This window comes from Hyperolius riggenbachi, chromosome 10, assembly GCF_040937935.1.
Source record: "Hyperolius riggenbachi isolate aHypRig1 chromosome 10, aHypRig1.pri, whole genome shotgun sequence".
NCBI lineage: Eukaryota > Metazoa > Chordata > Amphibia > Anura > Hyperoliidae > Hyperolius > Hyperolius riggenbachi.
Genome location: NC_090655.1, coordinates 52,983,279 through 53,007,279, shown reverse-complemented (window position 1 = coordinate 53,007,279; position 24,001 = coordinate 52,983,279). Strand labels below are relative to the sequence as shown.

Sequence of the window (24,001 nt, the reverse complement as noted above, 5' to 3'; positions counted from 1 at the left end):
CCCCAGTATAGATTAGATAGGCAGCTGTCCCCTGTATTGATTAGATAGGTAGCTGTCCCCAGTATAGATTAGCTAGGTAGCTGCCCCCAGTATAGATTAGATAGGCAGTTGTCCCCTTTATAGATTAGATAGGCAGCTGTCCCCTGTATAGATTAGATAGGTAGCTGCCCCCAGTATAGATTAGATAGGCAGCTGTCCCCAGTATAGATTAGATAGGCAGCTGTCCCCAGTATAGATTAGATAGGCAGCTGTCCCCTGTATAGATTAGATAGGTAGCTGTCCCCAGTATAGATTAGATAGGTAGCTGTCCCCAGTATAGATTAGATAGGTAGCTGTCCCCAGTATAGATTAGATAGGTAGCTGTCCCCAGTATAGATTAGATAGGTAGCTGTCCCCAGTATAGATTAGATAGGCAGCTGTCCCCTTTATAGATTAGATAGGCAGCTGTCCCCTGTATATATTAGATAGGTAGCTGTCCCCAGTATAGATTAGATAGGCAGCTGTCCCCAGTATAGATTAGATAGGCAGCTGTCCCCAGTATAGATTAGATAGGTAGCTGTCCCCTGTATAGATTAGATAGGTAGCTGTCCCCAGTATAGATTAGATAGGTAGGTGTCCCCAGTATAGATTAGATAGGTAGCTGTCCCCTGTATAGATTAGATAGGTAGCTGTCCCCTGTATAGATTAGATAGGTAGCTGTCCCCTGTATAGACTAGATAGGTAGGTGTCCCCAGTATAGATTAGCTAGGTAGCTGCCCCCCCCAGTATAGATTAGATAGGCAGCTGTCCCCTGTATACATTAGATAGGCAGCTGTCCCCTGTATAGACTAGATAGGTAGCTGTCCCCTGTATTGATTAGATAGGCAGCTGTCCACTGTATAGATTAGATAGGCAGCTGTCCCCTGTACAGATTAGATAGGTAGCTGTCCCTTGTAATTTAGAGTAGATAGGTAGCTGTCCCTGGTAGCTATCCCCTTTATAGATTAGATAGGCAGCTGTCCCCTTTATAGATTAGATAGGCAGCTGACCCCTGTATAAATTAGATAGGTAGCTGTCCCCAGTAGATTAGATAGGTAGCTGTCCCCTGTATAGATTAGATAAGCAGCTGTCCCCTGTATAGATTAGATAGGCAGCTGTCCCCCAGTATAGATTATATAGGCAGCGGTCCCCTGTATAGATTAGCTAGGTAGCTGCCCCCAGTATAGATTAGATAGGCAGCTGTCCCCTTTATAGATTAGATAGGTAGCTGTCCCCTGTATAGATTAGATAGGCAGCTGCCCCCAGTATAGATTAGATAGGTAGCTGTCCCCAGTATAGAGTAGCTAGGTAGCTGCCCCCCAGTATAGATTAGATAGGCAGCTGTCCCCTGTATACATTAGATAGGCAGCTGTTCCCTGTATAGACTAGATAGGTAGCTGTCCCCTGTATTGATTAGATAGGCAGCTGTCCACTGTATAGATTAGATAGGCAGCTGTCTCCTGTACAGATTAGATAGGTAGCTGTCCCTTGTAATTTAGAGTAGATAGGTAGCTGTCCCTGGCCCTGTATAGAGTAGATAGGTAGCTATCCCCTTTATAGATTAGATAGGCAGCTCTCCCCTGTATAGATTAGATAGGTAGCTGTCCCCTGTATAGATTACATAGGCAGCTGCCCCCTGTATAGATTAGATAGGTAGCTGTCCCCTGTATAGATTAGATAGGCAGCTGTCCCCAGTATAGATTAGATAGGTAGCTGTCCCCAGTATAGATTAGATAGATAGGCAGCTGTCCCCAGTATAGATTAGATAGGTAGCTGTCCCCTGTATAGATTAGATAGGTAGCTGTCCCCTGTATAGATTAGATAGGTAGCTGTCCCCTGTATAGATTAGATAGATAGGCAGCTGTCCCCCAGTATAATTAGATAGGTAGCTGTCCCCTGTATAGATTAGATAGGTAGCTGTCCTCTGTATAGATTAGATAGGCAGCTGTACACATTATAGATTAGATAGGTAGCTGTACACATTATAGATTAGATAGGTAGCTGTCCCCAGTATAGATTAGATAGGTAGCTGTCCCCCAGTATAGATTAGATAGGTAGCTGTCCCCCAGTATAGATTAGATAGGTAGCTTTCCCCCTGTATAGATTAGGTAGCTGTCCCCCAGTATAGATTAGATAGGTAGCTGTCCCCTGTAGGTAGCCAGCCTGCCGCCCCTTTTTCCCTGGCCGCCGCTCCATTACCTCCTTGAGTCGGCGGCCCATCCTGCACAGAAGTCCGCTCCCCTGATGCTCTTCGCATGCCCAGCGCCATGGCATGCAGCAGTGATGTGAACACAGCAGAGCGGCTCCGACACAGAAGGCGCACATACAGGAAGTACTTCCTGTATACGCGATGTTACTGGGGGAGCCGCCCTGCTGTGTTTACATCACTGCTGCATGCCATGGCGCCGGGCATGTGAAGAGCATCAGGGGAATAGACTTCTGTGCAGGACGGGTCGCCGACTCCAGGAGGTAAAGAAGCGGCCGCCAGGAAGTAAAACCCCTCATGTTATTAGTTAGGCGGAGCAAGCGAGTGTTTGAGCGTAATCACGCTCTATCACTCATACAAGGAAGGAGGGCAGCGCAAACTTACTGTGGGAGGGAGCGGAGCCGGGAGCATGGCCACGGGCCAAAATCAATGTAAAATCAGGAAAGCACTTGCGGGCCAAGTTTTCTGGCGCTGCGGGCCAAATTTGGCCCATGGGCCAGAGTTTGACACGTGGTATAGATAGTCAGGATTAGATGCCTCAGTATAGATAGTCAGTACTAGATGCCTCTGTATAGATAGTCAGTATTAGATGCCGCTGTATAGATAGTCAGTATTAGATGCCTCTGTATAGGTAGTCAGGATCAGGGGGGACGCAGCAGCAGCTGCTCAGCAGTCATTAGATACTCACTTCGGCCATGCTCCATGCGCTGCAGCTACAATCTTCTTCCTGTTCTTGTGTTCCATCTCACAGCAAGAGCGTCCCCTAGGAAGCACTCTTAATGTGAGATGGAACACAAGAGCAAGAAGAAGTTTGTAGCTGCAGCGCATGGGCAAAGTGAGTATCTGATGACTCCCTCAGCGGCAGAAGTTTTATTTTATATTTAAATCTACTTTTTAAGTTTTTACTGTTTCGTTGTCTCTGCTCAATAACCCTTCATTGAAGTATGCCAGAGCTAAAGTCTATGAACTGTTGACCATTTTTAATCTATTTTCTGATCTCAGAAGCCATTTTCTGTATTATGGCTGTAATTCCTTATCACTGAGGGTTACGCTGTGGTCCCATCCAGTCCCAAGCCAGTCACTTGCATTCCTGATGTTTAACTCTTTCAGGCAGGGAAAGAAAAAAAGGAACACAGCATAGTTATTTGTATATTTGGCGCTGTACATAGACATGTCTACAGTGGCTTGCAAAAGTATTTGGCCCCCTTGAAGTTTTCCACATTTTGTCACATTACTGCCACAAACATGAATCAATTTTATTGGAATTCCACATGAAAGACCATTACAAAGTGGTGTACACGTGAGAAGTGGAACGAAAATCATACATGATTCCAAACATTTTTTACAAATAAATAATTACAAAGTGGGGTGTGCATAATTATTCAGCCCCCTGAGTCAATACTTTGTAGAACCACCTTTTGCTGCAATTACAGCTGCCAGTCTTTTAGGGTATGTCTCTGCCAGCTTTGCACATCTAGAGACTGAAATCATTGCCCATTCTTCTTTGCAAAACAGCTCCAGCTCAGTCAGATTAGATGGACAGCGTTTGTGAACAGCAGTTTTCAGATCTTGCTACAGATTCTCGATTGGATTTAGATCTGGACTTTGGCTGGGCCATTCTAACACATGGATATGTTTTGTTTTAAACCATTCCATTGTTGCCCTGGCTTTAAGTTTAGGGTCGTTGTCCTGCTGGAAGGTAAACCTCCACCCCAGTCTCAAGTCTTTTGCAGACTCCAAGAGGTTTTCTTCCATGATTTCCCTGTATTTGGCTCCATCCATCTTCCCATCAACTCTGACCAGCTTCCCTGTCCCTGCTGAAGAGAAGCACCGCCACTCTTCCATTAAGGCCAACTGTGTGCAGTGCACAACTAATAGTTGTCCTATGGACAGATTCCCCCACCTGAGCTGTAGATCTCTGCAGCTCGTCCAGAGTCACCATGGGCCTCTTGATTGCATTTCTGATCAGCGCTCTCCTTGTTTGGCCTGTGAGTTTAGGTGGACGGCCTTGTCTTGGTAGGTTTACAGTTGCGCCATACTCCTTCCATTTCTGAATGATCGCTTGAACAGTGCTCCGTGGGATGTTCAAGGCTTTGGAAATCATTTTGTAGCCTAAGCCTGCTTTAAATTTCTCAATAACCTTATCCCTGACCTGTCTGGTGTGTTCTTTGGACTTCATGGTGTTGTTGCTCCCAAGATTCTCTTAGACAACCTCTGAGGCCGTCACAGAGCAGCTGTATTTGTACTGACATTAGATTACACACAGGTGCACTCTATTTAGTCATTAGCACTCATCAGGCAATGTCTATGGGCAACTGACTGCACTCAGACCAAAAGGGGCTGAATAATTACGCCCCACCCCACTTTGCAGTTATTTTTTTGTAAAAAATGTTTGGAATCATATATGATTTTCATTCCACTTCTCACGTGTACAGTATTTTGTATTGGTCTTTCATGTGAAATTCCAATAAAATGGATTCATGTTTCTGGCAGTAATGTGACAAAATGTGGAAAACTTCAAGGGAGCCAAATACTTTTGCAAGTCACTGTATCTCATCATGTCACCTCATGTATCCTTTCAAGGGTACCTGAAGCGAAAAAAGATAATTGAATACTTACCTCAGTAGTGGGAAGCCTCTGGAGAGTTCAGAGTCTTCTCAATCCTCCTTGATCCCACCGATCCAGAACTTATTCGACAAAGGCCTGTGGAGTTATGGAAACAGTACATTTAATTTATAAATACTGTTAAATACTGTTATAAATGTTGATTGATATTAAAATATGAATTACTCCACTCACATAAAAACATTAGTTCAAGGTGGTAATTTAGGAATATATAAACTATATCAGCGCAATCATATAAATAAACTCTGAACAGTTAGAAAATTCTCATTGAGATAAGCTGCCACAGTTCAAAACACTCCAGTTCAGTGTCCTTCCAATAAATAAGATGTATAACTTCGGCGCTAGTCTCAAATTCCTCCACCAATATTGCACCACAAAACAAGTGCGCTTACCAGATTCTATCAGACCTTAATTACAGGTTGTGAAACAGGGCATCATACGACCAGCGGCCAGTATCTTCCCAGCTAGTCTTCTAATTACTGGGCTAAGATGTCCACGCTCACTCAAATAGTAGTACCCACGGTGGTTGCATGCAAAGAATATATGAGAACTCATCTAAGCGTATCTCTCTTAAAAGCATTTATTTCAATAAAACTCCCAATAAACATTATTGAACAATCACTCACATCAGGGCCCTTGTGACAGGGACCCAAAACGATATACAGCATATAAACTCACAGGACGCCATTCAGCCAAATGTCCGCCTCACCCGACCGGCATGAGTTTTAGAAGGTATAAATATGCCGTTTCAGCCGTTTGCTCTTTTAGCCCCTGATGAAACTTAACAGTGAAACCGGTCGGGTAGAGTTTTATTGAAATAAATGCTTTATTGGGAGTTTTACTGAAATAAATGCTTTTAAGAGAGATTTGCTTAGATGAGTTCTCATATATTCTTTGCATGCAACCACCGTGGGTACTACTATTTGAGTGAGCGTGGACATCTTAGCCCAGTAATTAGAAGACCAGCTGGGAAGATATTGGCCGCTGGTCGTACGATGCCCTGTTTCAGACCCTGTAATTAAGGTCTGATAGAATCTGGTAAGTGCACTTGTTTTGTGGTAATTTAGGAATGATTTCTGTATAGACAGGCTAGCGGGCTATCTGCTGAGCAGCCTGTTCAGTTGTACGGAAAGGGAAGGGGAAAAGGGGTGAGCTGGAGGTGTAGGAAGAACAATAGAAGATAACTGTCAGACAATGCTGATCTAAAGTGTGCAATGGCTGAAGGGAATGCCAGGAACATTTGGGGCACCTGGACACACACTTCAGACTACTTGAACAATGTATTTAAGCAGCAAGATTCTAATATACTGTATATGCTTTATAAGTGTTCTGCAGTTACGTTCAGGACACTCAAGCAGTCCCCACAATATCTATACCATACTCTGTTACTAGTGTTTGTTTATGGCAAAGGCTAAAGGACACACTGTTCACCAGAGGTGTAACCACAGAGAGCAGCCCCAGTGACTGCAGGGGGTTCCAGAGCTGTGGGGGCACAGCTTCTAACCACCCCCCTCCCCCAATACAGGGGCCCATCTCACATGTCAGAAAATGCAGCATGTTAGCCAGTATAGAAAATGCAGTGCATACATGTGAAATCTGCGCCGGTAGACTTGGGCGCAGGACACAGCCAGTACATGGCTGATCCTGCTTCTGCACAAGTCCGGGCCATGTTAATTACTATTCCCCCTCCAGGCCGCCATGGATAAAGGGGGGGGGGGGGGGGGAATGATATAATTTGGCTTCCAGCGATTGCTGGAAGCCGAATTATTGTGTTTTTTAAGCAACTTCAGCTCCGTCTTTTGACGGCCCCAACGTTACTCACTGAGCGCTGTGTGATGTGATTCCTATAATAGTCTATGGTGGCGCCGGCTGCGCCCAAATCTAGCAGCGCTGAAAAGCACTGCTCCGAATGCAGTCCATATATAAAATGCATCACATTGGCCCATATGGAAAATGCAGCACGTTTAGCCCATATAGAAAATGCAGCACTTTAGCCCATATGGAAAATGCAGCTTGTTAGCCAATGTAGAAAATGCAGTCCATTAATAAAATGCAGCACATTAGCCCATGTAGAAAATGCAGCACTTTAGCCCATATAGAAAATGCAGCACGTTAGCCCAAATAGAAAATGCAGCACTTTAGCCCATATGGAAAATGCAGCACGTTAGCCCATGTAGAAAATGCAGTCCATCTATAAAATGCAGCACATTGGCCCATATACAAAATGCAGTCCATTAATAAAATGCAGCATGTTAGCCCATATAGAAAATAAGCAGGTTAATCCATATAGAAACAGCAGCCTATATATGAATTGCAGCACATTAGCCCATACAGAAAATAAAGCACATTAGCCCATATAGAAAATGCAGTTAATATATAAAATGCAGCATATCCTACTAATATTATAAAAGGGGAAGTGCGGATGTTTGTTACTTGATCACGCAAAAATGGCTGAAGGAATTTAAATGAAATTTGGCACACACATAGTACATTACCTGAAATAACATATAGGATACTTTTTATCCCCATAACCAAAAAGTGGGCGGAGACAAATACAACATTCACTGGGAAAATGTAAACTGCAGCCATTCTTACACTGTTAATGGAAGGGTTCTCAAACTTTGCCCAATTGGTCACTGTGTGACTGGGATTGATATGCAATAGAAATAATCCGCACTCCTCAATAGTACTGGTGTGCAGCTACCAGGACAAAAAGCATCATACCTTAACCATAAAAAAGAAAAAAGAGGTCTTGGAAATACAGGCTGCACCACCATTCCAAATGTAAACAATCTTTATTGGACACCATGCAAAGAACACATAAAATAATTTAAAAAGCTACAGCTAACAAGCAGCAACTCACCATAATACATCAATTGCGGACCAATGATCAATAAGTGTCTCACCACCTATGTAAACAATCAGCCCTGTAACTGCTTAAATTGTCAAAAATTGGGTTCAATGCTTGAGCCCAATGTAAGGCAATCCCAGACCCGGGTCAAGACCTGAAAATGACATGCTACAGTAATAAGCCCTACAGTAATAAGCCCTCCTTATTTCTGTGGGAAATAAGGATAGATATAATGTTCAAAGAACATGAGTGTTCAGGTAAAAGTGCATGAACAGTGCATATAGGGATCAGTAATGCAATTCAAAAAGTTATTTATGGGGTTGTAGCATACATATACCGATACTGGGGGGTCCTAGAATTGATAGCAGCATTCAGATGAGGGCCAGACGCTCCACACGTGTCGTGGTTAAAGATAACCACTTCCTCAGGAGCAGTGTATCATAAGAAAAGGAGTTGCTTAAAGGGATACTTAAGTCAAAAATAAAAAATGATTTTTACTCACCTGGGGCATCCCTCAGTCCCCTGAAGCTGTATGGTGCCCTCGCAGCCTCGCTCCGATCCTCCTGTCCCCGCCGGCGGCTACTTCCAGGTTCGGCGACAGCCGCTGACAGGCTGGGAACGTGAGTGATTCTGCGTTCCCAGCCGCTATATCACCCTCTATGCAGCAAAAGCGTATATGTTATACGCTATAGCAACATAGAGGATGATATAGCGGCTGGGAACGCGGAGAATCACTCGCGTTCCCAGCCTGTCAGCGGCTGTCGCCGAACCCGGAAGTAGCCGCCGGCGGGGACAGGTGGATCGGAGCGAGGCTGCGAGGGCACCATACAGTTTCAGGGGGCTGAGGGATGCTAGAGGTGAGTAAAAATCATTTTTTATTTTTGACTTAAGTATCCCTTTAAGAGCTGGGGACTTTCGTGGATGGAGCGCTCTGATAGGACAAGCTGTCCGAGTGAAGAACGTCATCAGCTGGAGCGCAAATATATCTGCCTTCCAAGCTGTGTTGAAAATGAGTCATGGAGCGCAAGAGTCCACGTGATTCCCTTCCCTGTAGCGCATCCATTATGTCGCTGTGTGCTGGTCTATGCCCATCAATGGCAAGCGCACATGGGTAACCAAGCCCGGCAGCCGGAAGTGCGTCACCGTCAAACGGAGGTGCGTCACTTCAGGAAGTGCTATGCCGGCTTGGAACGCAAATAGTTACCAGGGCTGATTACAATGTCCCTAAATTAAAAACAACAGTTTTTTCACAAAGTGTCACACAATATTACACAAGGGATAATATACATGTAAATAAAGTGATGAACAAAATAATAATATTGAAAATACAGCAGGAAAATCGGCACGAAATGCAGAGCAGAGACATCCCAAGTAAGGGACGTTACTGTTTGACTCAAACAATAAGTAAATGCAAAGCTATATGGATATAGCCAATCAGGTAAGAGGCACTAAGCATAGCGTACATGTCCTACCCAATTCAATGTTTGAAATGTGGTATGCGCCACAAGCATAGCGTCCATTATTTATGTATACTCAGAAAGAGAGAGGAGGGGGATTTTTTGTTGTTTGGTTGCCAAGAGGGAGGTAACAAGACACAAACAATGTTAAGTAAAGTGCATGCTTCAAAAGACACCAACAGGGGGAACTTCATCAATCAGTGTGATTGGGTATCATTCATAAGTGTTGTCGGTAATGAGAATCAGTGCAGGAAAACACAGCTGTCGGTATTTTAGACTTCTGGGAAATGCTTTATGAATGATACCCAATGTCGGGTCAGGGAGAAGTAAGAGTCGGTTCTGTGGGGTGGGAGAGGTTAGTGTGAGTGGTGGGGGAATGGAGAGGTCAGTGTGGTTGACAGGGAAGGGAGAGGTTAGTGTGGATTGTGGGGGGTGGGAGAGGTTAGTGTGGGGGGTGGGAGAGGCAGAGGTCAGTGTGGGTGCTGTTGGGAGGGAAAGGTCAGTGTGGGTGATGGAGAGGTTAAGGTGGGTGGAGGGAGAGGTCAGTGTGTGTGTGTGTGTGTGGGGGGGGGGGGGGAGAGGTGATGGGTCAGTGTAGGTGAATGGTGGAGGGAGAGGTCAGTGTGGGGGTGGGGGGGGATGAGGGAGAAGTTACTGTGGGTTCTGGAGGGGGGGGGGGGAGGGTCAGTGTTGGTGATCGGTGTTGGGAGAGGTCAGTGTGTGGAGAGGGGGATGAGGGAGAAGTTACTGTGGGTTCTGGGGGGGGGGGGGGGTGAGGGGTCCGTGTGGGTAATTGGTGGAGGGAGAGGTCAGTGTGGGTGGGTGAGGAAGATGTTACTGTGGGTTCTGGGGGGGGGGGCAGTGTGGGTGATTGGTGGAGGGAGAGGTCAGTGTGGGTGGGTGAGGAAGAAGTTACTGTGGGTTCTGGGGGGGGGGGGGGGGTCAGTGTGGGTGATTGGTGGAGGGAGAGGTCAGTGTGGGTGGGTGAGGAAGAAGTTACTGTGGGTGCTGGGGGGAGGGGTCAGTGTGGGTGATTGGGGAAGAGGTCAGTGTGGGTGTGTGGATGAAGGAGAAGCTACTGTGGGTGCTGGGGGGGGGGGGGGGGGGAGGGGTCAGTGAGGGTGATTGGCGGGGGGGGGGGGGGGGGGTCATTGTGGGTGCTGCTTTGGGGGATGCACATTCTCACCTGCTCCCAAATTCCTGTCAGGGCTGCCTCTCCAAAGTGTTCCAGATTGGGGGGCGGAGCTTCTCGGCGCCGGGGGCGTGGCTTCTTGCAGCCTTCTTTGCTGTATGTAAAAAAGGCAAGGGGGGGGGGGGTCAGGGGGATGTGCCAGAGCCCCTCCCCTCTGCACGTGAGGAGCCGCATCTGAACCTCCAGTGCCGACAGCTCCGGGGTCACGTGACAGCCTCTGTGCTTCTTCAATCACACTACACTGCTCATAGCTCCCCATCACCGCCCCCTGGAGGCCCCAAATAACATTACATGTGTATGCCAGAGACCCCTCGTCCACCCCCAGCAGCGATCTCCCCTCTCACCACCGCAATCTGCCCCCGAACAGCTGTCTCCCCGCCGCTAGCGCTGTGACCGCCAGGGGGCGCCCATGGATCGGGGGATTTCCACATGAAAGCGCCGGCATTTCTCTGAGATTCCTGTTCGGTTCTTTGGTGGGGAGTCCGGAGATGGAGATATGTGGGTGGTCCCGGATTTTGGGGTCGCCGATCGCCTGAAAACCCCGCGAAGAGGCGGGAGAAGAAGCACAAGTGTGGCGCAGCGGCGCGCGGGGTCTGTGTCTGTTCTCAACGTGGTCCGCTCTGTGGCTTTAAAAGGAAGCTCTGGTGCGGGAGCGAGGCATTCGCCTAGAGACCGCCGAGCCGAGCAGGGCTCCTCTGCCGCTGATCGCAGCTCCGATGCCGCAAACCTAAGGAAGGAATGTTTTAGTACTTAATTATTTAAACAACAATCATAGTCACATAAGAATTTCAATACAGCAATTATGGTAATGAAAGATATATATATATATATTTATTAGTAGCCAGAGAAAAAGTAATGTAAGCAGATATACCAAATGATATCAGAAATGATGGCTATATACAGGGCCGGGCCGAGACATAGGCTGGAGAGGCTCCAGCCCAGGGCCGGGCCGAGGCATAGGCTGGAGAGGCTCCAGCCTCAGGGCGCAGTGTAGGAGGGGGCGCAGAATTCATTCAGCTGTCATTCCTAATTGTGTTTGAAGCAGATATAAATAAGAAAAGGGGATACATAGCAGTGACTGCAAGCCAGATAACTAGAGATTAAGGTGTTGGGGAGGTTGTGTGCCCTGTGGCGCCTCTTAGTCTAATAGAAATTAGTGTGTGACGGCTGGGGTGGGAGGGATGGAGGGGCGCACTTTGGTGTCTCAGCCTTGGGTGCTGGATGACCTTGTCCCGGCTCTGCTCCAGCCTCAGGGCGCAGTGTAGGAGGGGGCGCAGAATTCATTCAGCTGTCATTCCTAATTGTGTTTGAAGCAGAAAGAAATAAGAAAAGGGGATACATGGCAGTGACTGCAAGCCAGATAACTAGATATTAAGGTGTTGGGGAGGTTGTGGGCCCATGGGAACCTCTTAGTCTAATAGCAATCAGTGTGTGACGGCTGCGGTGGCAGGGATGGAGGGGCGCACTTTGGTGTCTCAGCCTTGGGTGCTGGCGGACCTTGTCCCGGCTCTGGCTATATATATATATATATATATATCTGTCAAATATCTAACAAAAGGTGTGTGTGTGTGTGTATATGTGTAAGTGTAAGTGTGAGTGTGAGAGTGTGTGTGTGTGTGTGTGTGTGTGTGTGTGTGTGTGTGTGTGTGTGTGTGTGTGTGTGTGTGTGTGTGTGTGTGTGTGTGTGTGTGTTCCATATATACAAAAAGGCCAACAAACCTCACTCAGGAAGCATTACATCAGTGTGAATTATGAAAAGAAGTAAATATAATCAAATCCCTAGTACAGAATATATTATCAATTACATGCAAATAGTCCTGACATGCTGTAAATTGTCTTTCCAAATGAAAACTTGACTGATCAGTTACAGCTGTTTTTTCCCCACCTGATGACCTCACAATACTCAGCTGGGTATAGAGGATGCTGGGATTACCTGATGACCTCACAGTACTCAGCTGGTTATACATAGAGGATGCATATAGGAGGAATAAGTATATGGAATAGAGAACATACAGGCTAGGTGAACACTTAGCAGAAACGCTAACGTTGCAGAACAAACGCTGCGTTTTTGTCGCTAATGGAAGCTGATGGGCCGCAGGAAAAAATGCATATAAAAACGCATATGTGTTTACAAGCCTGCATTTTTAAAATGCATGTTTTTTGCATAATATTAAAAAACGCACATAATGAAAGTCAATGGGAACGCAATGGTATGCAATTTTTATGTTTGCGTTTTACATGCGTTTTTATATGTTTTATTTAAAAAAAAATTTGATGCATTTCCACTTCCTGTTGTCTTCCTAGGGATTAGCATAAAACGCAATTGAAAAGCGCATACAAAACGCATATGGCTAACAAACCTACAAGAGCCTAACTAATCTTTCACTATGAGAGTCTGCCAGCAGCTGTCCCTTCACTAATTACTGCAGGTACACGAGTGAGTGTAATAGCCAGCGCTGCCTGCCTTTTATAAGGGGGAGAGTGGCTCCAGGAGAGAGTGTAGCCTAATTGGCTACAATGTGCCTGCTGACTGATGTAGAGGGTCAAAGTTGACCATAATGCTGCACTATGGGGCGAACTGAACTTCCGCAAAAGTTCGCCTTTGCTGGCAAACGCGAACCACCGAAAGTTTGCCTGGAACCGTTTGCCGGTGAACTGTTCGGGCCATCTCTACTACCTATCTAACCTATATTGCAGGTACCTACCTATCTAACCTATACTGGGGTCAGCTTCCTATCTAACCTATATTGCAGGTACCTACCTATCTAACCTATACTGGGGTCAGCTTCCTATCTAACCTATATTGCAGGTACCTACCTATCTTACCTATACTGGGGTCAGCTTCCTATGTAACCTATATTGCAGGTACCTACCTATCTAACCTATACTGGGGTCAGCTTCCTATCTAACCTATATTGCTGGTACCTACCTATCTAACCTAACTGGGGGCAGCTACCTATCTAACCTATATTGCAGGTACCTACCTGTCTGAAGAAACCAGACGCCGGGTGAAACGCGTCACGTGAGGCTGCGATCATGTGACGGATCTCTGTGTACGGCCTCGCTCTCTCCCCCCAGCATCCTAGTTCCTGCTTCAAAACGCCAGAAACGTCAGAAGTAGCCGGTGCACATAAACGGACGGCGGCAGACGAGTGGCACGCTAGGGAACCTGGCATGTGGATGTTGCTAATGCCGGAAGTACCCACCATTATAGCGTAATACGCTTATAGAAAAGGACAGGTGAGTCCCGGCGAGTGCCGGTCTGCTTAGAAAATATGCTGGGTATGTTCTGCATATAAAAAGTGGAGCTAAAGTAAGAGGCTGAAGTCTATTCAGCATATGCTATCCATGACATATGGCACATGACCCGGATACCTATAGAGAACATCACAAGGATTAATAGCATCCTGAGTTTACATAAAGGGGGCCCCCAAACAAATACGCTATTGGTAACTGTTGTTTATGATTGAATAATTGGAGTGCACTCCAAATTCATCTAGCGCTAGGCCTAACATCCTCTATGGGAACTGCAGCCATTTTTATGGTTTTAAATGGGAGGGGGGGGTTTGTTCACACTATGCTTTCGGAATACAAAAATATTTTTGATACGTTGTATATGAGGCTCCTGACTAACCTTTTTGTCATACCTACCTATCTAACCTATAACTGGGGGCACCTACCTTTCTAACCTGTACTGGAGGTACCTACCTATATAACCTGTACTGGAGGTTCCTACCTATCTAACCTGCACTGGGGGCACCTACCTATCTAGCCTTTATTGGGGGCAGCTACCTATCTAGCCTATACTGCGGGCACCTACCTATCTAGCCTATACTGCAGGCACCTACCTATCTAGCCTATACTGCAGGCACCTACCTATCTAGCCTATACTGGCGGCACCTACCTAGCTAGCTATACTGGGGGCAACTATTCTGGCTACCTATATTGGAGCCACCCACCTAGCTAACCTGTACTGGGGGCACCTACCTATCTAACCTATAGCGGCAACACTTGCCTATCTAACCTATGCCGGGACAACTATACTGCATACCTATACTGGAGGCACCTACCTGGCTAACCTATACTGTAGGGACCTATAGCTGGCTACCTATACTGGGGGGACTTATAGCTGCCTACCTATACTGAGTGCAACTAGACCTTGCTAACCTATACTGCGGGCACCTATACCTGGCTCCACGTGGGGGGGGGGGGGGCACTTTTCACCCCCCCCCCCCCCGCCCTGGGTGTATTTTTGCCTAGAAACTGCCCTGGTCAGGATTACCTGATGACCTCACAATACTCAGCTGGGTATAGAGAGAGGATGCTGGGAGCCTCTGGCACACGCCCTCTCAGGTGGTGCTTTTCTCTGCTGTTCTAGTATGGATGCACATTGGGGAAGAGGACGGAAAGGAAAGCAGATCCTGGCCACTCTGCAGTACTGGAGGCCGGGTGCCGGATTCTGCAGAGAATACATCCTGTAAGACAGTGCTGCAGCTCTACAAATGGGAGAGGTACCCAAAAGTCATTTCTCACCACCATTTACAACTGACTGACAGAGCGTGACTGTATACCGCCCTGAAACATGGTCACACTTGATAGTAATCTGGTGTTAGAATTTATAGGATGACAGGGTGGCAACAATTCTCCAGTTCATGCAACAGCTATGAATTGCTGCTATGAATTATTACTCTGTGCTAGTATATGTTCCTTAAAAATCATCACACTTGATAGATACATTTTCCAACAAGCATACGCACTCCAACTTAGGCCACTCCCACATCAGCCTCTGGCCAAGTTGTGCTCCTCACTAGGAAACCAAAAAACACATCACCTCTTGGTATACATGTTGTTTACTACCCCATCCCCCCAATTCCCATAGATTGTAAGCTCACAAGGACAAGGCTCTCTCAACATGTTGCGTCTTGAAATGTGTTATATGTTATATTCATCATGTAACATTTGTCACTGTAATTACTTTGTCTACCAAGTCTGAATTTTGAGCCAGTGCGTTTATATTTGGTATATACATTTTTCTGTATTACAATACACCCCATGTTTTTACTTACTTTGTATCGTGCACAGTCATTTGTTGGTGCTTGGAGTGCTTTTGGTGGGGAGTGTTTCTGCTCTTTGCTGATAACCGGTATTCAGCAAAGCAATGTGGTAAATCCTTGCAGTGCCTGCAGTGTGCATATGTCGCAAAGGTGCACTGCATGCAACATTTCGGTGGCAGTTATGATGCCATTCTCATTCTCTGGAATGAGACTCGAAAAACGCAATCACTGCAACATGGAGCCACAATTGCTTGGTAAAAATGCAATCACACTCCATAGGCGATTGTGGTTTGCCTTTTGCGATCCCAATGTTGAACCAGGCCTAAGGGGGACCAACTGGATCCCAATTATTTATCAGGTGGTCGTCGTGTTTCCAGACTTTACACTTGAAGGTGTAAGAGTGTTACCCATGATGACCATCTATCCCCCTTATCCCTCTTCAAAACTGCCATCCCCTATACCTCTCTTACTCCCTTACCCCAACCTGCCCTAAGAGTCTACCTTGCCATGGTGGGCCGGCTTACAATCCTATTGGCCAAAATGCGATTTACTTTTAGCCAATTGGATTAGCCAAAGTACTCTGCACAAAAAAATAATAAACGATCTTAGAGGGAGATCAACTAATTAGAGGCCTTTTGTATTAGGCACGTTACGATTCAAAAATTGTATCGTGCCCATTTTGCCAATAGCAACAGCACGGCGATGAACATGTAAATTGCATTGCCATTACACTGCAGGTTGCAACAATTTGTAATCCCTAATCAAATTCTCTCTAGGGCCAGTTCACACTTGGTGTGCTTTTGTTGGGGTGCGTTTTTGCTCTTTGCTGATAGCCGGTATCCAACAAAGCACTGTGGTAAATCCTTGCAGTGCCTGCGGTGTGCATATGTAGCAACGGTGCACTGCATGCAACATGTTGGTGGCAGTTAGAATGCAATTCTCATTCTCTGGAATGAGACTCGAAAAATGCAATCACTGCAACATGGAGCCACATTTGCTTGTTAAAAATGCAATCACATTCCATAGGCGATTGTAATTTGTCTTTTGCGATCCCAGTGTTGAACATGGCAAGAAGAAAGCCATTGTTAACAGAAAAGCATAAGAAGTCCCATATGCAGATTGCCACAAGCCATGTGGGGGACACAGCAAACATGTGGAAGAAGATGCTCTGATCAGATGGGACCAAAACGAAACATTTTGGTCAAAATGCAAAACGCTATGTGTGGTGGAAAACTAACACTGCACATCACTCTGAACACACCATCCCCACTGCCAAATATGGTGGTGGCAGTATCATGATCTGGGGGTGCTTCTCTTCAGCAGGGACAGGGAAGCTGGTCAGAGTTGATGGGAAGATGGATGGAGCCAAATACAGGGCAATCTTGGAAGAAAACCTCTTGGAGTCTGCAAAAGACTTGAGACTGGGGCGGAGGTTCACCTTCCAGCAGGAAGGGCTGCTGAATAATTACGCACACCCCACTTTGCAGTTATTTATTTGTAAAAAATGTTTGGAATCATGTACTGTATGATTTTTGTTCCACTTCTCACGTGTACACCACTTTGTGTTTTCACGTGGAATTCCAATAAAATTGATTCATGTTTGTGGCAGTAATATGACAAAATGTGGAAAACTTCAAGGGGGCCAAATACTTTTGCAAACCACTGTATATGCGCACACAAGTGTGTGTACCCCGGGTGAGCATAGAGTTAATTATGCACATAGATCTTCCTAATGGTATATTGCCAATGTGTAAAATAGGGGATAAATCTGATTATCTTTCTCCTGCTGTATGTTGGCAGAGAGAGGAGAAAGATTGTCTCCTATGCTGTGGGTGTGGGTTGGGTAATATAAGGGGGGGGTGGGTATTTGGGTTCACAGAGGGGAAGGATCTGGGTGGGGGGCCGGGCTGGACTAGTATTGTAGTATAGAGAAGCGTGGGGTCATATAGAGTGTATTTATATCATCACCTTGACCAGGCGCCTCTTAACCCTACCGAACATAGTATTACAAATGTGCAGCTGTCACACACACAGGTACCATGAACAGGTATGCAGTGACTGGTATATATAACACTGCGTGCTGCTGTCACTCAGGTGCAGTAAACATGAACAGTTATGCAATGACTGGTATTACAAATATGTAGCTGTCCCACACAAGTGCAGTGAAAAGGTAGTCACTGAATGTGCTGGGCCTTACACAGTATAGCAATTAGGGTTGCAACGGTATAAAATTCCACGGTATGAAAACCGGCAAAAAAAATACCACGGTATTACGGTATACGGTATTGTACAATTATTTGGACCCGGGGCCCCCCTGTAGCCAGTAGTAGGTGGCCGCAGCATAGGTAGCCAGGGATAGGTGTAGCCAGTAATAGGTAACCGCAGTATAGGTAGCCAGCAATAGGTGGCCGCAGTATAGGTAGTCAGTGATAGGTGTAGTCAGTAGTAGGTGCTCGCAGCATAGGTAGCCAGGGACAAGTGTAGTCAGTAGTAGGTGCTCGCAGCATAGGTAGCCAGTGATGGATGTAGCCAGTAGTAGGTGCTTGCAGCATAGGTAGCCAGTGTCAGGTGCAGTCAGTAGTAGGTGCTCGCAGCATAGGTAGCCAGAGATTGGTGTAGTCAGTAGTAGGTGCTCGCAGCATAGGTAGCCAGGGTTAGGTGTAGCCAGTAGTAGGTGCTCGCAGGATAGGTAGCCAGGGACAGGGTGTAGTCAGTAGTAGGTGCTCGCAGGATAGGTAGCCAGGGACAGGGTGTAGTCAGTAGAAGGTGCTTGCAGCATAGGTAGCCAGAGATAGGTGTAGCCAGTAGTAGGTGCTCGCAGGATAGGTAGCCAGGGACAGGGTGTAGTCAGTAGTAGGTGCTCGCAGGATAGGTAGCCAGGGACAGGGTGTAGTCAGTAGAAGGTGCTTGCAGCATAGGTAGCCAGAGATAGGTGTAGCCAGTAGTAGGTGCTCGCAGGATAGGTAGCCAGGGACAGGGTGTAGTCAGTAGTAGGTGCTCGCAGCATAGGTAGCCAGAGATAGGTGTAGTCAGTAGAAGGTGCTTGCAGCATAGATAACCAGAGATAGGTGTAGTCAGTAGTAGGTGCTCGCAGCATAGGTAGCCAGGGTTAGGTGTAGCCAGTAGTAGGTGCTCGCAGGATAGGTAGCCAGGGACAGGGTGTAGCCAGTAGTAGGTGCTCGCAGGATAGGTAGCCAGGGTTAGGTGTAGCTAGTAGTAGGTGCTCGCAGGATAGGTAGCCAGGGACAGGTGTAGTCAGTAGTAGGTGCTCGCAGGATGGGTAGCCAGGGTTAGGTGTAGCCAGTAGTAGGTGCTCGGAGGATAAGTAGCCAGAGATAGGTGTAGTCAGTAGTAGGTACTCGCAGGATAGGTAGCCAGGGACAGGGTGTAGCCAGTAGTTGGTGCTCGCAGGATAGGTAGCCAGTGATGGATGTAGCCAGTAGTAGGTGCTTGCAGGATGGGTAGCCAGGGTTAGGTGTAGCCAGTAGTAGGTGCTCGGAGGATAGGTAGCCAGAGATAGGTGTAGTCAGTAGTAGGTACTCGCAGGATAGGTAGCCAGGGACAGGGTGTAGCCAGTAGTAGGTGCTCGCAGGATAGGTAGCCAGGGTTAGGTGTAGCTAGTAGTAGGTGCTCGCAGGATAGGTAGCCAGTGTCAGGTGTAGTCAGTAGTAGGTGCTCGCAGCATAGGTAGCCAGAGATAGGTGTAGTCAGTAGTAGGTGCTCGCAGGATAGGTAGCCAGGGACAGGGTGTAGCCAGTAGTTGGTGCTCGCAGGATAGGTAGCCAGGGACAGGTGTAGTCAGTAGTAGGTGCTCGCAGGATGGGTAGCCAGGGTTAGGTGTAGCCAGCAGTAGGTGCTCGCAGGATAGGTAGCCAGGGACAGGTGTAGTCAGTAGTAGGTGCTCGCAGGATAGGTAGCCAGGGACAGGGTGTAGCCAGTAGTAGGTGCTTGCAGGATAGGTAGCCAGGGTTAAGTGTAGCCAGCAGTAGGTGCTCGCAGCATAGGTAGCCAGGGATGGGTGTAGTCAGTAGAAGGTGCTCGCAGCATAGGTAGCCAGAGATAGGTGTAGCCAGAAACAGGTGGCTGCAGCACAGAGAGCCGGGGGGAGGGAGAGGGGATGCAGCAGCAGGGATAAATACTCACATGCCGGCAGCCAGATCTTTCACCGATGTACGGGCTTTCATTGTACTTCATGTTCTTGCATCATCTTGTAATAGCACGCAGGGGGCGCTGTTTCAAGGAAATGTGATGCAAGAACAGGAAGTACAATGAAGCCCGGGTACATCGTGAAGGACAGAGCTGGCTTCTCGCAAGTGAGTATTTGTATCCCTGCCGCTATTCGTGGGCTCGTCGCTGCGTCGCATCCCCGCCACTACATCGCCCCGCCCTCCCGGTCGCCCCGCCCCCTAAAACCGATAAACCGAGATTGTGCACGGTATGGTTACCGTGCACAATCATACCGCGATATATCGTAATACCGGTATATCGCGGCAACCCTAATAGCAATTACCAAGGGCTAGCTGCGACTGACAGGGCTGTACATGCAAGTGTCAGTGGGCGCCACACACAAAAAAAAATCACATCAAAAGAACATTAGCTCTCAAAAGAGCTGTTTTGGGGTGCTTCTTAGCAATAAGTATCAGCAAGGAGCAAGCTAACAAGCCTAACAACAGCCTAACTAAGCTTTCCCTATGTCTACAGCAGGTTCCTCTCCCTTCTCTAATTACTGCAGCCACGCCGAGTGAAATAATGGCCGACGCAGCTGCCTTATATAAGGGGGGGGGGGGGGGGCTCCAGGAAGGAGTGTAGCCTTATTGGCTGCCCTGTGTCTGCTGACTGTGATGTTGAGGGTCAAAGTTGAGCCTAATGATGTAGTATAGGGGGCGGGTCAAACTCGCATAAAGTTCACGGTGCGCCGCGAACGCGAACCACCCAAGTTTGCGTGAATAAGTTCGTGGTCGAACCGCTCGGGCCATCTCTAGTCCTGACTACGTAGAGTAAATTCGCAGAGAGCTTCCGGCCACGTGTTTATGGAGGTGTGCTACCGAGCCAACGCATGCTCACCACTGCCGCAACCACTGCCGGTTCATTTACCTTCATATTACCATTTTAAATTTAGTAATATATCAATTTAAAGATAGGCCTCCAGGCAGTACAAAAGGTGGTCAAAAGGTGAAATGGCCTAAGGTAGAGCATATGCTTGACGGAAAAAGTGAGTTTTGAGAGAGTGTTTAAAGTAAAGCAGAGACGTCACATTCTAAAGCGTAGATACTTACCCAGGGCTTCCTCCAGCCCCATAAGGTCGTCTGAGGCCCTTGCCATCCTCCCGCGGTCTGCCATTCAGCAGCTTTCAGCCCCGGTAACTGTCTCAGTCGCGTCAGTCCGGGTCTACTACGCATGTATGGGAGGTCCGCGCATGCGCAGAAGACCCAGACTGGACCCAAATGAGCCAGCCTCTAAATCCCTCACTTAAGTTGTCCTTTAACCACCCTAGCGTTCTATTAAATCCGCCAGGGTGGCGGCGCAGCACTTTTTAAAAAAATGTTTTTTAAATCATGTAGCTAGCCTAGCGCTAGCTACATGACAGCCGCTGTGCAGCGGCATCCCCCCACCCCTTCCGATCGCCTCCGGCAATCAGAGCAAACAGGAAATCCCGTTCAGAACGGCATTTCCTGTTTGGCTTCCCCCGTCGCCATGGCGACGATCGGGATGAAGTCATGGCGTCTGGGGGAGTCCCGATCCACCCCATAGCACAGCCTGGCGTTGATCGGCCAGGCTGCGCAAGGGGTCTCGGCGGGGGGGGCGGTGTCGCCCTCTAACGTGGCACGGAGCGGCGGCGATTGGCTTGTACACGCAGCTAGCAAAAGTGCTAGCTGCGTGTAAAAGCAAACCGTATGAAAAATCTGCCCACCAGGGCCTGAGCAATCCACCGCGCCGGTCATGGACGAGCTGAGCTCATCCATACCACTAAGGTGGTTAATTAGGTTATTTGTGGACATGTTGCCGAGTGATGTCATTTGTGATCACGTAATTGCAAATTTTTATTTTGAGAATATAGTTACATAATATAGCTGTTTAAAGTAAACCTAAAGCGAAAATAAAAAAAAGTTTAACTTCCCTGGGGCTTCCACCGGCCCCCTGCAGCCGCCGTGTGCCCGCACTGTGATTGTGCGATGCGCCAGTCACCCGCATGCACCTCTTTCAGTCAGACAACCTAGCGAGTCAGTGGCCCCTGCGCATGCCCGGTGCCGGCCGCTCACATCCTCGATAGCGCTCCGTTGCCAGGAGCGTTCTGTGCATAAGAAGTATAGATTTTCCCGCACTACACATGTGCAGAGAGTTCCCGTCCACGGGGGTGCGATAAGGAGGTGCGTAGACTGGGGCTGTGCATCCAGCTGAAAGAGGGGGCTGTGGGTGACTGGAGCATAGCAGGATCACGGCATGAGCACAGGACAGCTGCAGGGGCTGGCTGAAGCCCCAGGGAAGTGAAACTGTTTTTTTGCCTTAGGTTTTCTTTAGGGCCCTTTTCCACAGGCGGTTGAACTGTGCGCTCAGTGAGCAGTTACCAGGCAGCTAGTGAGCAGTTGCCAGGCAGCAGCACACAGCGGCATGCAGTTGTGAGAGTTTGACAGCCTTTTCACAGCCTATCAGCTGCTCGTAGAAAAGGGCCCTTAAATGGGCCCTGAACTCTTGCACAGGACAGAAGGAAAACAGAGAAATGCACCCTGTATGTATTTAGAGAGTTTAGCCTGTTTAATTCCCCCTCATTTGTGTATAATCACAAGATGTAATCTGATCTCTCCCCTGTGTCACATGACTGCCTATTAGCAGAGATTGCAGATAAGCCCATTTGAAAGCCCTGGATGTTAAAGCACCATACACATGCTGAACAGTGGTCTTTTATGCAGCACTGCATAAAAAAAAACGCTGTTGAGCGTGCGTATGGGGCTTAACAATATGTCTGCCTCCATGAATCAGGAAGTAGAAACAATGCAGATTTATTCTAAGATTTGTATCAGCTGTAAGAAAAATGTTTTTATGTTTAAAGGTTATTATGCAGTTGTGTATCTTTTAGAGCAGAGAGGACTTCTGGGTTCAGGTCCGCTTTAATCACCTGATTTGGAAGACATACTGATGTTATTCAGGGGACATGCTGCCTGTCATTTAAAGTGACACTTAAAGGGATACTTAAGTCAAAAATAAAAAATGATTTTTACTCACCTGGGGCATCCCTCAGCCCCCTGAAGCTGTATGGTGCCCTCGCAGCCTCGCTCAGTTTCTCCTGTTCCCGCCGGCGGCTACTTCCGGGCTCAGCGACAGCTAGGACCGCGAGTGATTTTCCGCGTTCCCAGCCGCTATATCACCCTCTATGCTGCTATAGCGTATAACTACAGCCCGATGAAGAAGATATTTATACATAATTATTGTAAAAATGAAGCACTTTTTTTTTATTACATTATTTTCACTGGAGTACCTCTTTAAGTGAAGAGGTAAACAAATGTATATATCCTCCTACTCCTAAAAAAATGACTTAGATATCCCAGTTTTATTTTAAAAACTTAAAAAAAAAGCAGAATTATTGTTTTGTCTCAGCTGACTAACAGTCTGTCCCTGTGTCTCAAGGTGTGTACATACGCACTACCACTGGCAACGACAGGTCCACCGAATCCTCCCGCTGGGCGGATCTTCAGCCGACAGTATCGTTCAGAAACAGCCTCATCAGTCTGCCTGAAAGACTGTACACACGCACTACTGTGGCTGGAACGTCCGCCCAGCAGGAGGGTCCGGCGGACCCGTCGTTACCGGTGGTAGTGCATGTGTACGCACCTTCAGAGTTCTAGAATACAGCATATGAACTATTGCCCTTTTTTATAGCTATCCTCTCCTGGCAGAGAACTGGGCTTCCTAGAGTAAAGTTAAGTAGTTTATGGCTGTAATTCCTTATCAGTAGTCTCACTGGGTCCTGACTGGAAAAAAACCTGTTAAGGTTCCCATACATCAGGAGATCATGGGCAGATTCGACAAAGACAAATTTAACTCTAATCAAATCTGATTAGAGATAAATGTGTCTGTTCATTGAAGCTGCCCATATACTGCAGGCCAATTCCCGCCCGATTTCAGCATGAAATCTTAAAGGACTACTGTAGGGGAGTAGGCAGAAAGAGAGTTGAACCTACCTGGGGCTTCTGATGGTCCCCCGCAGACATCCTGTGCCTGCGCAGCCACTCACCAATGCTCTGGGCCCCGCCTCCGGTTCACTTCCAGAATTTACCACTTTAGAGTCAGAAAACCACTGCGCCTGCGCAGTCCCGTCCTGGCTCCCGCCACCGAGAGTGCACTGCACAGATGCAGACAGTACTGGGCCTCCGCATTACACTCCCGGTGATGTCAGCAGGAGCGAGGATGCGGCCACACAGGCGCAGTGGCTTTCTGACTTTAAAGTTGCAAATTCTGGAAGTGAACCGGCGGCGGGGACCGGAGCATCGGTGAGTGGCTGTGCAGTCACAGGATGTCTGCAGGGGACCATTAGAAGCCCCAGGTAAGTTCAACGTTTTGTCCCCTACCCCCCTACAGTAGTCCTTTTAAGGGAATCTCCTG

At 47.4% G+C, this 24,001-nt stretch overlaps 1 long non-coding RNA gene across 3 annotated transcripts in view; it reads right to left on the bottom strand.

Annotated features, from left to right (window-relative positions):
- LOC137534048 (uncharacterized) overlaps positions 1–24,001 on the bottom strand; it is a 47,599-nt gene that overhangs the window by 10,686 nt on the left and 12,912 nt on the right. For all 3 annotated transcript variants that reach the window (XR_011024296.1, XR_011024294.1, XR_011024295.1), the window contains exon 3: positions 4,844–4,927. This is a non-coding gene — a long non-coding RNA (uncharacterized lncRNA). The remainder of the gene's footprint in view (positions 1–4,843; positions 4,928–24,001) is intronic.